Genomic DNA, 18,724 nt, shown 5'->3' with positions numbered 1-18,724 from the left:
TCACAGTTGTTCTCTCTCTTAACACCTTTCATTTTAGTCCTCTGTTGCCCTGATCCAGTTCTAAGTATACCTTTGAGTCTGCTTATTTCTCACTGTATCTCCCTACCTGATCCTAGCTCCATTAGGGCAAGGCCACGTAGGTTCTGGTCACCACGGAAGGCTGCTCTAGCCCATAGAGCTTTGTCAGACACCTTGGAAAAGGCTCCCTTCCTTCAGGTGGCTGTGCCCCTCACTGATCAGGGCCTGGGGAGCAGACTGGGCTTCCACTGCCTGAAAGCCCCTATGCAGGAGTCAAGCCATGCAACCAGGCAGAACAGAAGACAGTGCCTGCATGAGAAGACAGAATGAATGAGTGTCCCTGACACAGTTGAACAGGGAGCATGTTCTGGGATGCTTAGATTTCAACTTGAGAAAAAGCCATGTAAAATCATAAGGAACGTGGAGGTGAGGGAGCAGGATTTAGTATTGTGTGAGGGAAGGGAGGTGGGATTCAGACAGCAGGAGGGGCTTAGTGGGGGCAGACAGAAGACTAAAGGATGAGAGAAATACATCAAAGAGGACTGCTAGCAGGAGGAAGGAAGGACAGAGTGGGGGTATCAGTGGCAACTGGCAATTGGAAAGGACACAGAAACATACCCCATCAAAATCAGAATAGATGCCAGGGGATACCTAATCCCAGAAACCCTCAAAGGCAGGCACTGTCCAACAAGAAGACACACTAGAATCCCCAAGAAGGGGCATATTTACTTCACAAAAGCACTGACTCGTTATCATAGTATTCCAAGTTTATACTTTTAAAAGCTTCTTATTTTCTTAATTCAAGATACGAAGCATAAATCTTTACATGGGCCTTAGTGGGAGTGTCACTGAAAGCCATGCTGACTTACTGGAAAAGGCTGCATGATATAGTGGCTTTAAAATCAGACTTTTGTTGTTCAGTCACTTCAGTCATGTCTGACTCTTTCAACCCCACGGCCTGTAGGCTGCCAGGCTCCTCTGTCTATGTGGTTTTCCAGGCAAGAATACTGGAGTGGGTTGCCACTTCCTTCTCCATTAAAATCAGATGACTGGGATCAAATCCAAGCTCTGCCACTTAAACTAACTGTAAGTGTTTGTTAGCCTTGGGCAAATTTTTGATGCCTCTGCTTCCAAAATTGTTATATAAAGAAAAAATGGCGGCTACCCAGGAGAGGCCCTGCATTAAATGAGCTGAGCTGTTTAACAGAGTCTGACACCTATTAACAGCTAAATAAGTGCTAGCGATGGATATTATCATGATGATTATAACTCCTACCCAACAAGTCCTTTGTTTCTAGCCTTATGTTTTCTGATTTCTCTAGCCCAAAACATTACAATGGAGATGTGAGCAAAGAAAGATTTTTTTGACTAGGTCACAGAAGGGGAAGAATATTGATATCTGAGGTTTGGCAGGAACGTTATAAACACTAACCCATTATTCCAACTTAGTGTCAGCTGAAACTTCCTTTAGGCACCAGGGCATATCCAAACCTGACCTGATTAAACAACAATACATTTTTAAAATGCTTGTGGGAAAATGTAGTAATATTTTGAGAGGGTAACAGGCAGGACGGCCAGGGGTCTCCAAACAGAGGAAATAGGCTGCAAATGTCAGACATTTTTAATCTCTCTCTTAAGCAGCAGGAGGAAACAAACTAGTGATATATTTTTTTTCCCCTTCTCTATACAAATTTAAAAAGAGGTTTCTCTTAAAACACTGTGTTGCCATAATGACACCTGGTTCCACCTGAAGTTAACTATTCTCAAACCTTGAGTTAACTAATGCATTTTTCTTACGGAAATGTTTGTCTTAAGCTATGTTAATGTACTATGTATTTACCCCAGACTCTGTGTTCAAGTCAGTTCCGCCTAATGGCTCAGAACCGACTTGACAAATCAGTATGTTATACTCAGACACTGTTCCCCTAATCTATGTAAATGAAACTATTTGTATGGTAATCTGCCTTTCTACAAGATTCAAGTCAATCGTTTTATGGCCCGGGATGACTTGGTCTGGTGCCAAGATTATCCCAAAATACATCTTATGGATGAGGGGCCTGGTGCCATTCTCTGAGTTTTAAGACATTCCTTTCTTTCATTAACAGACTGCTAGTGACTATATAACATCCAGCTGAAGACTAGCAGGGGGGCACTCTTTCTGCCCCCTTCTGATGTCTATGTCAGAAGCTTTCTCTATCTCCTTTATACTTTAATAAAACTTTATTACACAAAAGCTCTGAGCGATCAAGCCTCATCTCTAGCCCCGGATAGAATTCTTCTTTTCCAGAGGCCAAGAATCCCAGCATCTTTTCATGGTTCAGCAACAACCTTTCAATTTCTACATGCGAAAGGCACCTGACAACCAGTCAATAATTGTATTGCAGTATTTGTGGTTGAAATTGTTAGGCTCACTCCTCTTCAGGAGCTAAAGCAAAAGAGGGAGCAGAAAGCAGGCTGAGATGTATGATCATTCTTTTTATTTTTCAACAAATTTTTATGAAGCCCCTAGAAACTCATGGCCAAGCGTGTCCAGACTGGAGAAAATAAATCAGAAATCTGACCTCTTGGAGCTTATAATTTAACTACACTTGAGTCTATGATGAAATTAACAAAATAGTAGAAAATATTAAGCTAAATATGACCCAAATGAAGTTGCATGGAAAGGGAAGAGGAATGATATGCAGCTATTGTTGGTAAGATCTAGACAAGTGGCCTTAAAAGAAGAGGAATTCAAGCTGGAGAAAAATGCAAAAGCAAAAGCATGAGGGTCATCAAAGTATCAGGTACATATCAGAACACATAAAAATTGGTTTGACTGGAGGGAAATCTGGAGATAAATTTAGAAAACCAGGCTAGAACAAATCACAGAGATTCTAAATATAGGTTAAAAGTGCAGATTTTATTCTGTCAACAGTGCAGACCTTTGAAGGTTTTTATGAAAGTAATGGTATAAGGAAGGTTTGCTCTGACAGATTATGTAACATTAATTAGCCTGGGAGACAACAGCTAGAATGCTACTACAAAGACCCTGAGGCTGCGAAAGATTGAAGGCAGGAGGAGAATGGGGCAACAGAAGATGAGATTGTTTGATCTCACTGAGTCATCACTGACTCAATGGACATAAGTTTGAGCCAACTCAGAGAGATAGGGAAGGACAGGGAAACTTGACATATTGCACTTCATGGGGTTGCAGAGAGTTGGACATGACTTAGCGACTGAACAAGTCAGCCAAGGGATTTATCTAACAGGCAGTTAATTCAGGATTGGCAAGAGGTCTGGGTTGCAGACAGATTTATGAGTCAGTGCAATTAGCAACTAGATCCGGGAAACAGCACAAAACTTACTGGAAGGTGAAACTGCAGATAGGGAAGAAAATGTAGAAGGGGATGAGAGAGAGGGAAAAAGAAGAAAAACTGAAGAAGAAAGAGAAGAAAGGATAAACCAAGGATGGCTCCCCTGGGAAAGGTAGATCTAAGAGGCAGAAGTAGAGGGCAGGAAGTGCTGAACCCCTTGAAAGAAGTGGGGCATGCTGGAGTCTGGGCACACACTGGGAGTGTTACCAAATCACAAGTCTGTGTGCCTGACGCACAATGAGGCCAATCAATACTAAAATATCAGAGTTTGGAACAGAGAAAGGTTTATTACAGATTCATACAAGGAAAAGGGTGGCTCATGCCCTAAGAACCCTAAAATTACTGAAAGCTTTCAGCAAAGCCTTTTTAAAAGCAAGAGGTGAGGGAGGGTCATGGTTAGTTGCTACAAACTTCTTAGTGTCAGATCCTCTCTTCTTAAGGTCAGGTCATGATCAGGTAGCAATGTTCCTATAAATTTCTATCAAACAAACGCTATTCTCTCTCTTTACAAGAAAGGACAAGGTCCCAAGGCACAATTTTCACCCTTCAAGGTCCCAGTTCTGGCCCAGTGGAGGCAGATTTTGGCTGGCAGCTCTTTCAGGGCCAGATTCCCACACCCTGCCCAGCTGTCATCTCTGAAACAGCCAGGCACTTCAACCCAACTGTGTTCTCAGGCCACAAAAATGGGGTAGACCAGATCTCACAGACTGGAACCCAGGCAGATGGCCACTGCTATTAGGATTCAGAGACAGGGAGCGGGGAGAGGTTCACCATTGCTTCAAGGACTGGGCCAAGGCTAGTGGAGCACCTTAGTGAGGGCTCTGGAATCCTGCAGGACGTAGTCCCCAGTCTGTTCCCAGGGCCCTCTAGCTCACCCACCAGCCCAAGGCTGGATGAGCTGGAGGGTCTCCAAGAGAAGGCCTGAATCTGCCTCTTACCTCACTCTCCACCTGATGACCACCTGATGATCACTTCCCTAATGGTCTCTCATTGGCAGTTACTTGTGGGCGGGGCACACTGTGGTGCTGACCAATAGCTGAGCAGGACAACTAAAGGTGGCTCACTGACAGTTAACTGCCTGTGGGCGGGGCCCACTGTGGTGCTGACCAATAGCCAAGCAGGACAACTAAAGGTGGCTCACTGACAGTTAACTGCCTGTGGGCAGGGCCCACTGAGGCGCCTGAGCAATGGCTGAGCAAGACTGGTTGCCCACCAGCTAGAGGCTGTGCTCATTCTGCTCTGTTATAAAAGCAGGAGCACATCCTTAGATAGAGCCAGTGCCTGCCACCTGCCCGGGGGAGGAGGTGACCACCAGACAGCAAGATTTTAGAAGCCCTGAAAGTCCCCCATTGTATGCCCCCTACACACCTACACATCACAATAAACCGTGGAAAATTCTGAAAGAAATGGGAATACCAGACCACCTGACCTGCCTCTTGAGAAACCTGTATGCAGGTCAGGAAGCAATAGTCAGAACAGGACATGGAACAACAGACTGGTTCCAAATAGGAAAAGGAGTACGTCAAGGCTGTATATTGTCACCCTGCTTATTTAACTTATATGCAGAGAACATCATGAGAAATGCTGGGCTGGAGGAAGCACAAGCTGGAATCAAGATTGCTGGGAGAAATATCAATAACCTCAGATATGCAGATGATACCACCCTTATGGCAGAAAGTGAAGAAGAACTAAAGAGCCTCATGTTGAAAGTGAAAGAGGAGAGTGAAAAAGTTGGCTTAAAGCTCAACAGTCAGAAAACAAAGATCATGGCATCCGGTCCCATCACTTCATGGGAAATAGATGGGGAAACAGTGGAAACAGTGGCTGACTTTATTTTTCTGGGCTCCAAAATCACTGTGGATGGTGATTGCAGCCATGAAATTAAAAGAAGCTTACTCCTTGGAAGAAATAGACAGCATATTAAAAAACAGAGACATTACTTTGTCAACAAAGGTCCATCTAGTCAAGGATATGGTTTTTCCAGTGGTCATGTATGGATGTGAGAGTTGGACTATAAAGAAAGCTAAGCGCTGAAGAATTGATGCTTTTGAACTGTGGTGTTGGAGAAGACTCTTGAGAGTCCTTGGACTGCAAGGAGATCCAACCAGTCCATCCTAAAGGAGATCAGTCCTGGGTGTTCATTGGAAGGACTGAAGTTGAAGCTGAAACTTCAATACTTTGGCCACATGATGCAAAGAGCTGACTCATTTGAAAAAACCCTGATGCTGGGAAGGATTGAGGGCAGGAGGAGAAGGGGGCGACAGAGGATGAGATGGTTGGATGGTATCACCGACTCAATGAACATGAGTTTGGGTAAACTCTGGGAGTTAGTGATGCTGATGGACAGGGAGGCCTGGTGTGCTGCGATTCATGGGGTCGCAAAGAGTCGGACATGGCTGAGCGACTGAACTGAACTGAACACACCTACTTAAAACAAAGTAGTCTCCACCGGTCTGAAAGGCACAAGCTCATAATCCTGACATGGATGAAGGCACCCTAAACTCCAGAAAGCTCGATTAATGTGTCCCTAAACCAAGGGGGTGGGCTGTGAAGGTCTCAAGACTTGGGTAAAGAGCCATGGACTCTGGTCTGCAGGCTGCTGGGCAAATGTCAGCTGGCAGTGGCATGGATGAGGCCACCCAGGTGGCACCTCGTGCCAAAGTGTGACAGAGACTTCAAGGCTGGGTCCTTATGGGACACAAGGAAGCTGGGGGTCACAGGAAATGACCCGTGGGAACGTCTGGTGCTTTGGAGGGGAAACATGCACAGACTCAGACCATTTATGGCCTAGGAGGCATTTGGTGATGTGCAGCTAACCCAGCCCGGGTCTGAAGTCACTGGCCATTCTGATCAGCCTCTCCCAGTGCCCAAATACCCATGTTGCCATGAATCTGAGGCATCAAAGGCCCGGGGACCTTACCTTGAAAGTTGTTCAGTCATGTCCAACTCTTTGAGACCCCATAGACTGAAGCCCTCCAGGCTCCTCTGTCCATGGAATTCTCCAGGCAAGAACACTGGGGTGGGTAGCCATTCCCTTCTCCAGGGGCTCTTCCCAACCCAGGAATCCAACCCAGGCTTGTCTCATTACAGGCGGATTCTTTACTGTCTGAGCCACCAGCGAAGCCCATGGGCCTGGCGGGGGCCTCGCCGAAATGCGAAGCGCCTGGTGATGAGGGAGCGCTGAATGAAAGTTATCAATTCATCCGACACCTCCCTGCTTCCCGCTGTCACGAATGCTTTGCTTCTCCAGGTAAATGTCCATGGAGAGCATGATCCTACCCTCCCATCAGGCCCCACGCGGCCGAGCTTATGGGATGCGGAGACCCCGGCGGGGGCGGGGCTGGGTGTGGTCTCGACGCGCATGCGCGGAGGCCAGGCGTCCTCAACTTCTGTCCTGGGCGGCATGGGGGCCGCACAGCGGTTGAGCAGTTGACCCCAGGTGCGGGGAGGACCAGGACTCAGGCCAGGCAGTGAGCACCACCAGAACCCCGCTCGCGGGGACCTAGAAACACTGACCAGGCCGGCAGCAGCCACCCTCAGTTGTACCTCCAGGACATGCTTGTAAAAAGCGCACCCGGGTGTCTTGAGGACCCATGACCGCAAGGCGACAGTGGTGGCATTTATCGTTGTGCTCTGGAGCAAAGAGAATTTTAGGCAGAACATGTTGCGGCCAGTTTGGCTGTTTTTTGCAGTAGATTCAGTGGTTCTCGGAAAATACTTTGGTAGGAAACAGACTGAAAACCATACTTGACAAGGTCCGAAGGAAAACCGTTCTGGAAAGAGAAGTGCCTCAAATATTAATAGCTGCAGATACCTTGATGCTTCTGAAACCCACTTGTCAAGCTCTGCAAAAACTAGGAGTAAATCTCACCAGATGATTCATCTCTGTTGTATCAATCCAAGTACAAATGGATGTATATTCTTCTTTCAAAAGTGGATTTTTCTCCACCTAGTGCCTTCTGCATGCAAGGGAAAGAGTTTAATTGAAGCAGACACCTAGTTTCCCGAGTGTAGGGAAGATAAATTTCCTTCCTTAAAACAGCAAGGACAAAAACGTGCCAGCATGTATTTGAGGGTTTTATCACCAGTATAATGGCCTCCCTGAGAATACTAGGCAAAGTATTTCACTATTGCAGGAGGGTTGTCCTGTTTTTCAGAGAGTGGGCTTGCTATGCTCTGGAAAGAACCACGTAGTGGGCTGGACCTGGGAAATCGGTAAAGAACATGGAGGGAATAGCCTGAGATGTGGGAGACCCAGGATGGTGAGTATAACTGGTGTACACTGATTGACCCAATTTGTTACTTAAATTGTTAGCATTATTGTTCTAGTTGGAGACACCGATGAGCCATTTGATAGATCTTTGTGCTTACTGCCCTGAAGAAGCAACATTCAGATTATATTCACTCTTTTTCCATAGCAGCGGGTATTGACTTAGCAAAATTCTGATCTTTGTGTGTCTACTATAACTTCCTGTATAAGTCACCAGAAAAGAAAACTGCAAATGATTGTCAGCTACAAAATACAGAAAGCTGAGTCTCATCAGCTGGAAATTTGCAAATTTGTTTTGCCTCCTTTATATTTTAAGGACCCCACTGAACTAATTAAGCTAAAGTTACTAATAGTGAAAACGTTATCTCTGAATGCCTTCTCTTTATCATGCTGCTTTGCATGTGTAAAAAGAAAAGGTTTAAATCCAAGAAAATGTCTTTTAAAGTAATTGTGTTATAAAGATGGTATCTTGTGCTTTTGGTTTATCATTAACAGACAGGTACTGAAGAATTCAGGAAATACTATACTGTGCAATAAATACTATACAAATTTTCATTTTAGGTAAATTTTGATGCTACCAAATATTAGTGAATTCTAGTTATTCATATGTCAATGTAGTTATCTTTATGTAAATGTTCTCTTATTTAGATAAAACATTGTTAAAGAAAGAATTTTATAGTCTAAATATAAAGTCTGTTTTACCTGGTGTGTTTAGCCTTTTATTCTTACTACATACTGACTCTCCTCAGTTTTCCATATCCCTCCAGTAGGTTCTTGTTTTTAAAAATTACATAATTTATTGGGTTTTTGTAAACATTTTAACTTTTTTAAAATCAATTTAAGATAGTTTTATGCTTGTTTGACTTTGTATTTTAGCTTTAGATGGCATTTCATTCTTTCTGTGGCTGAGTAGTGTTTTATTGTATGTATAGACACCACATCTTCTCAATCCAGTCATCTGTTGGTGGACAGGGGTTGCTTCTGTGTCTTGACTATTGTAAATAGTGCTGTTGTGAACATTGGGGTAAGTATATCTTTTCAAATTAGTGCTTTCATTTTTTCTGGATATATGTCCAGGAGTAAAATTGCTAAATCACATGGTAGTTCTTATTTGTAGTTTTTTAAGGACCCGCCATACTGTTTTCCATAGTGGCTACACTAACGTACATTCCTACCAACAGTGTATGAAGGTTTCCTTTTCTCCACATTCTCCAACATTTGTTCTTGGTAGATTTTTTTGATGATAACCATCTGGCAGATGTGATACCTCATTGTGGTTTTGATTCACATTTCTCTAATAATAAGCAATGTTGAGCATCTTTTCATGTGCCTGTTATCCATCTATATATGTTCTAGAAGAATATTTTAAATAAGAATATTTGTCATTATTTGATATGTTGATTCCCTATGTTACTGCTCTATCGAAAAAACAGTTTAGTTTCTTTTTAGCTAGAGTAAAGATTGTGTACATTTAGTCTCTGCTTTGGTATGTGAAAGAATTAGGGATCCTTTCAGTTTATCAACAAAAACAATGGAAGAGAGAAAACAAGCTTATAAAAGTTAAAAAATTCTTGAAAAATAAATTAAATGGTCAAAACAGAAACTACTTTGCAGCAAATTATAGTTAATAGTTTTAATTTTTTTTTACTGTTTTTAAATCATATTCCTTGTCTTCTGAATTTTCCTTTTAGATTTCATTTACTGATTCTAAATGCTGTTACCTAAAGTTTGGGACTTGAGAACACAAGTTGATTTTCTGAATGATTTAAAGACTTGGCAGGTCTTAGCATACACCTCTTCATCTAAAATAGATGCTATCAGTTCAGTTCAATCACTCAGTCATGTCCAACTCTTTGCAACCGCATGGACTGCAGCATGCCAGGCTTCCCTGTTGATCACCAACTCCCGGAGCTTGCTCAAATTCATATCCATCGAGTTGGTGATGCCATCCAACCATCTCATTCTCTGTCGTCCCCTTTTCCTCCTGCCTTCAGTATTTTCCAGAATCAGGGTCTCTTTCATTGAGTCAGTTCTTCACATCAAGTGGCCAGAGTATTGGCATTTCAACTTTAGCATCAGCCCTTCCAATGAATATTCAAGACTGATTTCTTTTAGAATTGAATAGTTTGATCTCCTTGCAGTTCAAGGGACTCTCAAGAGTCTTCTCCAACACTGCAGTTCAAAAGCATCAGTTCTTCAGTGCTCAGCTTTCTTTATGGTCTAACTCTCACATCCATACATGACTACTGGAAAAAACATAGTTTTGACTAGAGAGACCTTTGTCGGCAAAGTAATGTCTCTGCTTTTTAATATGCTATCTAGGGTGGTCATAGCTTTTCTTCCAAGGAGCAAGCATCTTTTAATTTCGTGTCTGTAGTCACCATCTGCAGTGATTTTGGAGCCTAAGAAAATAATGTGTCTCACTGTTTCCATTGTTTCCTCATGTATTTGCCATGAAGTGATGGGACTGGATGCCTTGATCTTAGCTTTTTGAATGTTGAGTTTTAAGCCAACTTTTTCACTCTCCTCTTTCACTTTCATCAAGATGCTTTTTAGTTCCTCTTTGCTTTCTGCCATAAGGGTGGTATCATCTGCATATCTGAGGTTATTGATATTTCTCCTGGCAATCTTGATTCCAGCTTGTGCTTCACAGTCTGGCATTTCACATGATACTCTGCATATAAGTTAAATAAGCAGGGTGACAAGATACAACCTTGATATACTCCCTTCCCAATTTGGAACCAATCTGTTGCTACATGTCTGGTTCTAACTGTTGCTTCTTGACCTGCATACAGATTTCTCAGGAGGCAGGTCAGGTGGTTTGGTATTCCCATCTCTTTCAGAATTTTCCACAGTTTGTTGTGATCCACACAGTCAAAGGCTTTGGCATAGTCAAAAAAGCAGAAGTAGATGTTTTTCTGGAACTCTCTTGCTTTTTCAACAATCCAACAGATGTTGGCAATTGATCTCTGGTTCCTCTACCTTTTCTAAATCCAGCTTGAACATCTGGAAGTTCTTGGTTCATGTACAAGATGCTATGCTGAAAAGTTTTTTTTTTTTGAGCTTTTATCATTATTCTATATTAAATATAGCAGTATGATGAATGATAGTCCATAATGATTGTGAAAGCAAATACTCATTTATTTTAATGCATAAGTTTGTTGGCAACTTGCTTGACTTTCTAAGGCTCTTAGTTATCAAAGAATTATTAATTCACTCAATAAAATGTGAGGTAAAGCAGAGTCACCTTCTAAAATGAAAGGGAATTTAAGAGAACCATAGAAATAATTCCATAGAACCTGTGGAAATATTTGCCACCATAATTTCAACAAAGTAATTCTATTTATTGACTCTTTTTCCCCTGTGTGTGCGCTCAAAAATGAATATTGGTTGTATTCACTATTAAAACAGATCTACTGTGTTAAGATGAGAGTGGCCAAAATATTTGCAGCCAGTATTCTTATAGGTTAGGTTCAAAAGGCATAAACACTCAATATTTTTAATAACCGAAGCATATTTAAAAATTCTCCAGTCTGTAGTATTCTAACCTAAATGTCCAAATACTGAATAATGCCTAGTATCAAACATTATTCTATAAAATTTCTGTAATTTATACAAACAAGCTGATTTTGCTCATGGCATCACCATAAATCCATTCAGTTCAATAAATCCTCTTTGAATTCTCACTCATTTCTTTTCACTTTTTTCTTTTGAGATGCACTCTTTTGCATCCATTTTCAAAAACTAGAGCTGCTGTCTGAGGGTCATGTGAAGAGTGAAGAGGGTGGAAGACTAAGCAGGAGTGTGAAATTAGGGAGGCAGTTTATATACAGTGCAGGTAGTCAGGAGTTTTGTTGAAACTATAGCAAAGAAAATAATAATGACAATAATTATAGCCAATATTTGCATGTTACTGTAGAATTTCCAGAGTGTTTTCACATGTCTCACCCACCTTAAGCCTCATAGTTTGCTTCTGGGTACTTAATAAGACTCGCTTTGTAATTTTTGCTGAATCATTCATTATATCCAGCTGTCAGTTTCTGGGAAATGATTATGTCTCATATTTCATAAACATACATACACACCCTCTGAAAATATATGTTCTTAAGGTGATTAGCAAGTGGTTAAGAGCTTCATGTGGAAGATTTGCTGGATTTTGTGATGAAAAGGTGTTAAGGATACCAGTGACATCATCAAAGAGAACTAACTATAGGAAAATCTGTAGTGAGTGGGCCAAAGTAAGGAAATTGGACACAGGGAGGCCAGGAAGAGGAGAGAAGACTCCAGGAATTCTCATTGGAAAGATTAATCCTGAACCAAAGTCCTTCATTATTTTTAATGGCTAAATTGTTTTCCATAGTATCTATATTTCATAATCAACTATTTTTTCCATTGAAGTGCATTTGTCCTACTACACTGAAGAACATGTGTACTAAATTTTTGATAACATGAGCAATGCAGATTTTTAGGCATGAAGCTGAATATAATGGTTATATCCTAGTTCTTATTCCTAATTCTGTTTATTTGAATCTTCTCATATTTTCCCTTGAGCAGACTTGTTAAATATTTAATTACTAGATTTTCACCAAAAAGTTTTTTTTATCATTTCAACACTTTTCACATCTTCTAAATATTTTTTTCTGCATTTATCTTTGTTATATCCCTCTTCCTGCTTTTTCTGGATTTATGTTTATTTTCTACCTTGTTGAGTTGAAAGGTTAGTGCTTTTATTTTCAATCATTCTAGGTTAAAAATAAAACATTTCAGGTTATAGAATTTCCCCCCAATACAGTTTTAGTCACATCTCATTGGTTTTGACATATAACTTTTTCATTGACATTTATTGTTATGTCTTTATTTTCTGTTTTTAGTCCTTCTTTGAACCAAAGTTTTAAGAATTTAATTTTAAAATTTATCTGTGGTTAGATGTCTTTTATTTGTGTTTTTATCATTAATTTCCAATTTGATTGCATTGTGATCACTAATGACTGTTTACAGGGAAAATAAATAGAAAATGAAATAAGAAACAAACTGGAATGGGGGGATGGGGAGCATATGGATGAGACATGCATTAAAGAGTAAAGAAAAATAATGAAAACAAACCACAAATAGGAAGAGGAAGTAAAAGGGCCCAAATGACTGGACAGATTAGGAGGACTGAGTCTGTCAGTTACTAACTTGGCAAGAAGTTTGGCTTGTTGAATAGGGTACATGATTCAGGTCAGCATTAGGAGACCAGAATGACAGAGAGAGGGAAAGTAAATGCCCAGGCAGCACACTCCTGCAAGAAAACCCAGCTCCTCTCTGGTTGAGAAGGTTCTTTGAAGACTAGCAAGAAATGCCTTACTTGATCTGCTCTGATAATCTTTTTCTGCCCTCATCCCTTGACATATTAGCTTCTTGGGTAGACTTACTATTTCTTTATCTTCCACTAAATTGGAGGATTTCAATATAGAAAACTGAGGAACCCATCCCACTCATACTATTTTCTTCACCCAACAGTCATTTTTGAGTTCCTATTATGACCAGTACTGTAAAGGGTTATCCACTTCTAAACATCTAACATTTACAGCCCATGTATGCATTCCAGTTCTCTTTTTGCCAAGCAAAGAGAAGCTGCTCCTACTTGAGAAAGAGTGATTGGCCAAGGTTGCAGTTATTTCACAGCCAGAAGAAAATTCCATACCCCACTCTCTACCTACAACACCCAGTCACCGGGGGAGCAGGAGAGGAGACAGATTTCCCAAGCCACTCCCTAATTATTTCTTTCAGTGAAGAAATAATGAAGCTGCCCAGAAATGTCATGGTATCCACAAGTCCCTAGGGAGGAATTGGTACTTAGTGGTGAATACTCCTGCCTCAATTTTTCAGACCTGTAAGTGGGGATTATAATAATCCTTATCTAATTGGTTTGAGAATTGAATGAGCTAATGCTTTAGAACAGTGTCTGGCACACAGTGAGCACTCAATAAAATGAACTCTTACTGTTATTCCAGAATGTAGGTACCCTCACCAGTGCACAGTCATGAAGGCACTGCCATTCCTACAGAAAGAATGAAGCTACCAAAGAGAATACAGATAAAAGGATGCTGAGGTTAAACAAAGCCACAGCATCATGCAGGCCTTTTCATTAAAGAATTAAACAGCCATCCAGAAAGTTGTGACGCAAACTGGAGAGAAGCCAAGACTTCAGTAGACATCACTGAACGGGATTTTATACTTAAAGACTTTTCTTTGAACAAGTTAGGACCTGTCTGTAATGAGCACTGAGAGCCCTGAAATAAGACTCCTAGGAGGACAAGAACACCTTAGATCATCCAGAAAAAGGTCCAGAAAGAACTTGGATCATTCTTTGAGCCACAGTGCATAGGCTTATTATCAGTTCTTGAGTAAGAAAGAACAGGATAGTAGTCCACTCTAAAATCTTTAGCATAAAGCTCACTACAGTATGAATTTAGTCCTTTTTAGAAACGTAGCCTTTGTCTTTATAAAGTCATAGATGAGCTGGGCTTTGTGCTAGACATTGGAAACACATGGTGAACAAGACAGACCCACATAGAGTTTATGATTCAATAGGAGAGACTGGCATTAATCAATAATCACACAAATGTCATTGTAGGCCTTGATAAGTGCCCAGAAGAAATATAAAGTAGTCAATGAAGGTAATATCTGGGACTTTGAGACTTGGGGGTCCGACAGCTTTCTGAGAGAGCAAGAGCATTGCCACACCCTCAGGATAAGGGGGCATTGTCTGGGCAAGAACTGTAGCAGGTGGTGCCAGGAAATAGAGAGTGTGCTTGAAGGCTCTGAGGTGGGGCTCTGGCTGTGGGCCAGCAACTGGAAGAAGGCTTGTGCAGGGAGCTTGTCAGCAGGATAGAGAGCATGCCAGGCAGTGCCAGGTTAGCACCTTTGCTTTCTTCCAAATACAGGGCAGGTCACTGAAGGGTTTAGGCACACAGTTGATGCTGACATATTTAGATTTGTGTTTTCAATGGATCCTTCCAATTGCAGTGTGGAAAGGAGTTTGAGGGACTAGAATGGAAAAGAGAAGTCCATTTTGGGAGACTTTCAACCTGGCCATTAGAGCCAAGGTTATGATGAGCACAACCAAACACAAAGACCCCTTTACTGAATCAGATCCCAAAAGGCTCATACTTGTCTGGATGCTTCATGTGCTGGAGAGACACCCAAACCATAAGAGTCCAGGTGACCACAGTGAGACTGTCATTTGGGTAAATTTAGTTGAATCAGAAAGTGTCAAGAATAACACTTAGCCATGTAGAAGTTCATGAAAATAATGAGTTTGACCCAGCAAAATAAGTAGCTGGAAATGTGTGACTGAAATGATTAGCCAACATGCTGGGGTTTTGAAGAGGCTGCCTGGATTCAGAGCGGCTGAACAACAAGAGAAATTAGACAGATGAAGATCAAATTGCTCTACCAGTTTTATTAAAAGCAGAGTTGAAGAATTTGGCTTAGGTCCATGGGCAAGCCATGTTGCAAAAACTTCTAAATTCAACCTGCCTCTCAGAGTGTGCCCTGTAACTGAGGAAGGAGGTACAGGATAGAGCCTGTTTGGGGAACTTTTGCCTTTTGTGGGCTCGTTCCATAAGCAAAAATTAGAAATTATATTTTACAACTGCATTGGTACATAACTATAAACCAGGGTGGTTTATATTGATTTTTTCTTCTGATTGTAAAAGAAAAAAACTTTTTTGTGGCCCTCTAAACTGGGATGCATCAGCCCAGCAGAGGGCAGAATCCTGGGGTTGCAGGTATATTGGTCCTGAGATGCAGGAAAGGGGATGTGAGCTGAAAGTGCCCATGATGAACAGTGCTGACCCTCATGGGATCTGCCCATGGAACATGACTGGTTGTCCCTCCAACAAACTACACTAGGATCCAAAGACATGTTCTGGTCCTGGGTGACCAAATTTGTGTACCAGCAGATTCGGTTCCCTCAGTTCCGTGTACCAAGTGGCATTAAATACAGTCTTGGGACTTCCCTGGCAGTCCAGCCATTAAGACCACACTTCCAATGCAGGGGGCACAAGTTTGATCCCTGGTAGTGCAGATGGTGATTGCAGCCGTGAAATTAAAAGATGCTTACTCCTTGGAAGGAAAGTTATGACCAACCTAGACAGCATATTAAAAAGCAGAGACATTACTTTGCCAACAAAAGTCCGTCTAGTCAAGGATATGGTTTTCCAGTGGTCATGTATGAATGTGAGAATTGGACTACGAAGAAAGCTGAGCACCAAAGAATTGATGCTTTTGAACTGTGGTGTTGGAGAAGACTCTTGAGAGTCCCTTGGACTGCAAGGAGATCCAACCAGTCCATCCTAAAGGAGATCCGTCCTGGGTGTTCATTGGAAGGACTGATGTTGAAGCTGAAACTCCAATACTTTGGCCACCTGATGCAAAGAGTTGACTCATTGGAAAAGACCCTGATGCTGAGAAAGATTGAGGGCAGGAGGAGAAGGGGACGACAGACGATGAGATGGCTGGATGACATCACCGACTCGATGGACCTGGGTTTGGGTGGACTCTGGGAGTTGGTGATGGACAGGGAGGCCTGGCATGCTGCAGTTCATGGGGTCGCAAAGAGTCAGACCTGACTGAGCAACTGAACTGAACTGAAAGGGGAGCTAAAATTCTACATGTTGTGTGCTGTGTGGCCAAGAAATAAAAATAGTCTAGTAGCCAAAAATAATGTGTTTTCCAGTCTTTGTATCTCTTGGAGAATGTTAATTAAAATCTATAACTCGTCACAGCACGTCCAGAAAGACTGATTGTTCCTAATTCTGTCACGCCCTGCAACTGACTGCCCTTACAGCAAACCCACCTATCTGACCCTAGTCTGACTTATCGGTTTCTGTCTGGGTGTTTGAGTTGTTACACATGGACAAGTGGCACATGTGTGTTTCAACAGCTGGTGCTTTCAAACTCCAGAGAGGGCTTCCATGATGAAGTTTCTAGGCCCGTGATGCAGCCCAGCTCCCAACATGACCTTCATTTCCAGGGAGGATAAGAAGGCCATAGTCTTACATCTTTGACTAAACAAGATCCACGCCTACTGATAAGGCAAGAGCTTAAGAAATAACTAACTCCAAGGTGTAACTGCCTGTTTTCACATGGTGGGAGAAACCACATCTCTGTATTATTACAAGCTTAAATAGGCTCTGGGAGGAACTCTGTGCTATTAAATCTTTAAGAACAGTTGGTGTTCTATATATACACATTTCTACTCACCAGGCAGACACTGTAGCTCTGTTTGTTTGGAAAAGATGGCAGAATAGCCTGGACCTGGACTTGCCAATACAACTCAGGAGGCTGGTCTGGGTCTTCCTACCAAGCATGCTCCATCAGTGGTGAAACTAAGCCAGCCAAGCCATGGGCTGGAAGGCACCTGCAGTCAGATGCCCTCACAGTTCTTAAAATTTTGATGGATTATCTAGGGTGAAACAAATCACCAGCCCAGGTTGGATGCATGAGACAAGTGCTCGGACCTGGTGCACTAGGAAGACCCAGAGGGATCGGGTAGAGAGGGAGGTGGGAGGGGGGATCGGGATGGGGAATACATGTAAATCCATGGCTAATTCATATCAATGTATGACAAAAACCACTACAGTATTGTAAAGTAATTAGCCTCCAACTAATAAAAATAAATGAAAAAATAAATAAATTAAAATAAATTAAAAAATTAAATAAAAAAATAAAATAAAATAAAATTTTGATGGGTAAAGGATAGGGGGTAAATTGCCCCGGCATTTAAGAGCTGCAGTAATTTTGTTGTAGCCATGCGTTCTGGGAAACAAACTCACTCAGAAGGGCAATGCAGATAGTGGAGTGCAGTTTATTACACCAGCGGGCCCAAGGCAGAGTCTCCTCTTAACCAAGGACCCAGACCAGCATTTGTGACAATCTTTTATACCCCATGTGTACATGTCCAAACCCACCACCCCAAATTCCTTGAGACTTACATAAACTAAGGAAGGGTAAATACAATTCCAGTAACTCCATCACTCATGTGCCATGTGCTCAGACAGTTAAACAATTAGCCAATAATCAATAAGCACAAGGTTATACTCCAACAGGTACAGAAAAATTTATGGCCTGTCTGGAGGAAGGGGTGATTAGTGTATGTGTTCTCTTAGACTATGAGTAACCTGGATACGATCTTCAAGATTCCCCTGTCCAGAGGGGTCTTATCCTTCTGTTGTCATTATCATAGGCACTGAACACAGAATTCAGAGTCCATTGGAGAGGTGGCCGAGCATGATCAGCATGAACAGTCCTAAGATGGAGTCCAGGCCCTATGAATTCCTTCTTCAGTTTCTATTTTACAGGCAGTGAAAACTTTATTACTCTGTTAGGGTAATGTGGTACCAGCCTTCCAGGGAAACCAAAACTTATTCTGTGTCTCATATTTTTTTTAATTCTATCTCAAGCACGGTTCCAGCTGGCAGCAAAAACCCGGTCCTGCAGAGAGAAAACCCAGCAGTACAAAGTCCCTGTAGGAGATTTGGGACAGTGGTATTAGGAAAGGACACTTGCCTTGACATCCCTGTCTGTTCCTGGCATTTCTGCATTTGTCTTTGCTTCCTGACCTGAGAACTCCACTCTGAAGCCTGGGAGTGTGGCATGGCCTCCCCAATGCCTGAAAATGGGAAAAGGGGTGGCAAGGTGGAAGTACATCAGCTAATATTTCCTGCCACAATAGAAATACTCTACAGTTCCCATGTAGCTTGTGCTTATCATCTCTGAGCTGATGGTCTCCAGTCTGGATGATTCCTCTGACTTCTAGATTTCTGTACCCAATGGACATATGCACTTGAAAGTCAAATAAGCAGCTCACATTGAACAGACCCAAAAGACTCTTGGCTCCCTTGCCCTTCTCCCCAGTGTTACAAACCCTGTCCTGCTGTCTCAGCAAATGGCCCCATGGTTCACCCAGCTGCTCAAGCCAGAAACCCAGGACTGATCCTTAAGACCTCTCTTTGTTTTACCCCCACCCATATCTCATCTACCCAGTGGATTCTGCCCCCAGAATTCATACCAATTCTGTCCTTTTCTCTCCATC

The sequence above is a fragment of the Dama dama genome, chromosome 8 (genome assembly GCF_033118175.1).
Source record: "Dama dama isolate Ldn47 chromosome 8, ASM3311817v1, whole genome shotgun sequence".
NCBI lineage: Eukaryota > Metazoa > Chordata > Mammalia > Artiodactyla > Cervidae > Dama > Dama dama.
The sequence above is the reverse complement of the archived record's forward strand: the minus strand, read 5'-3'. Positions refer to the sequence as shown.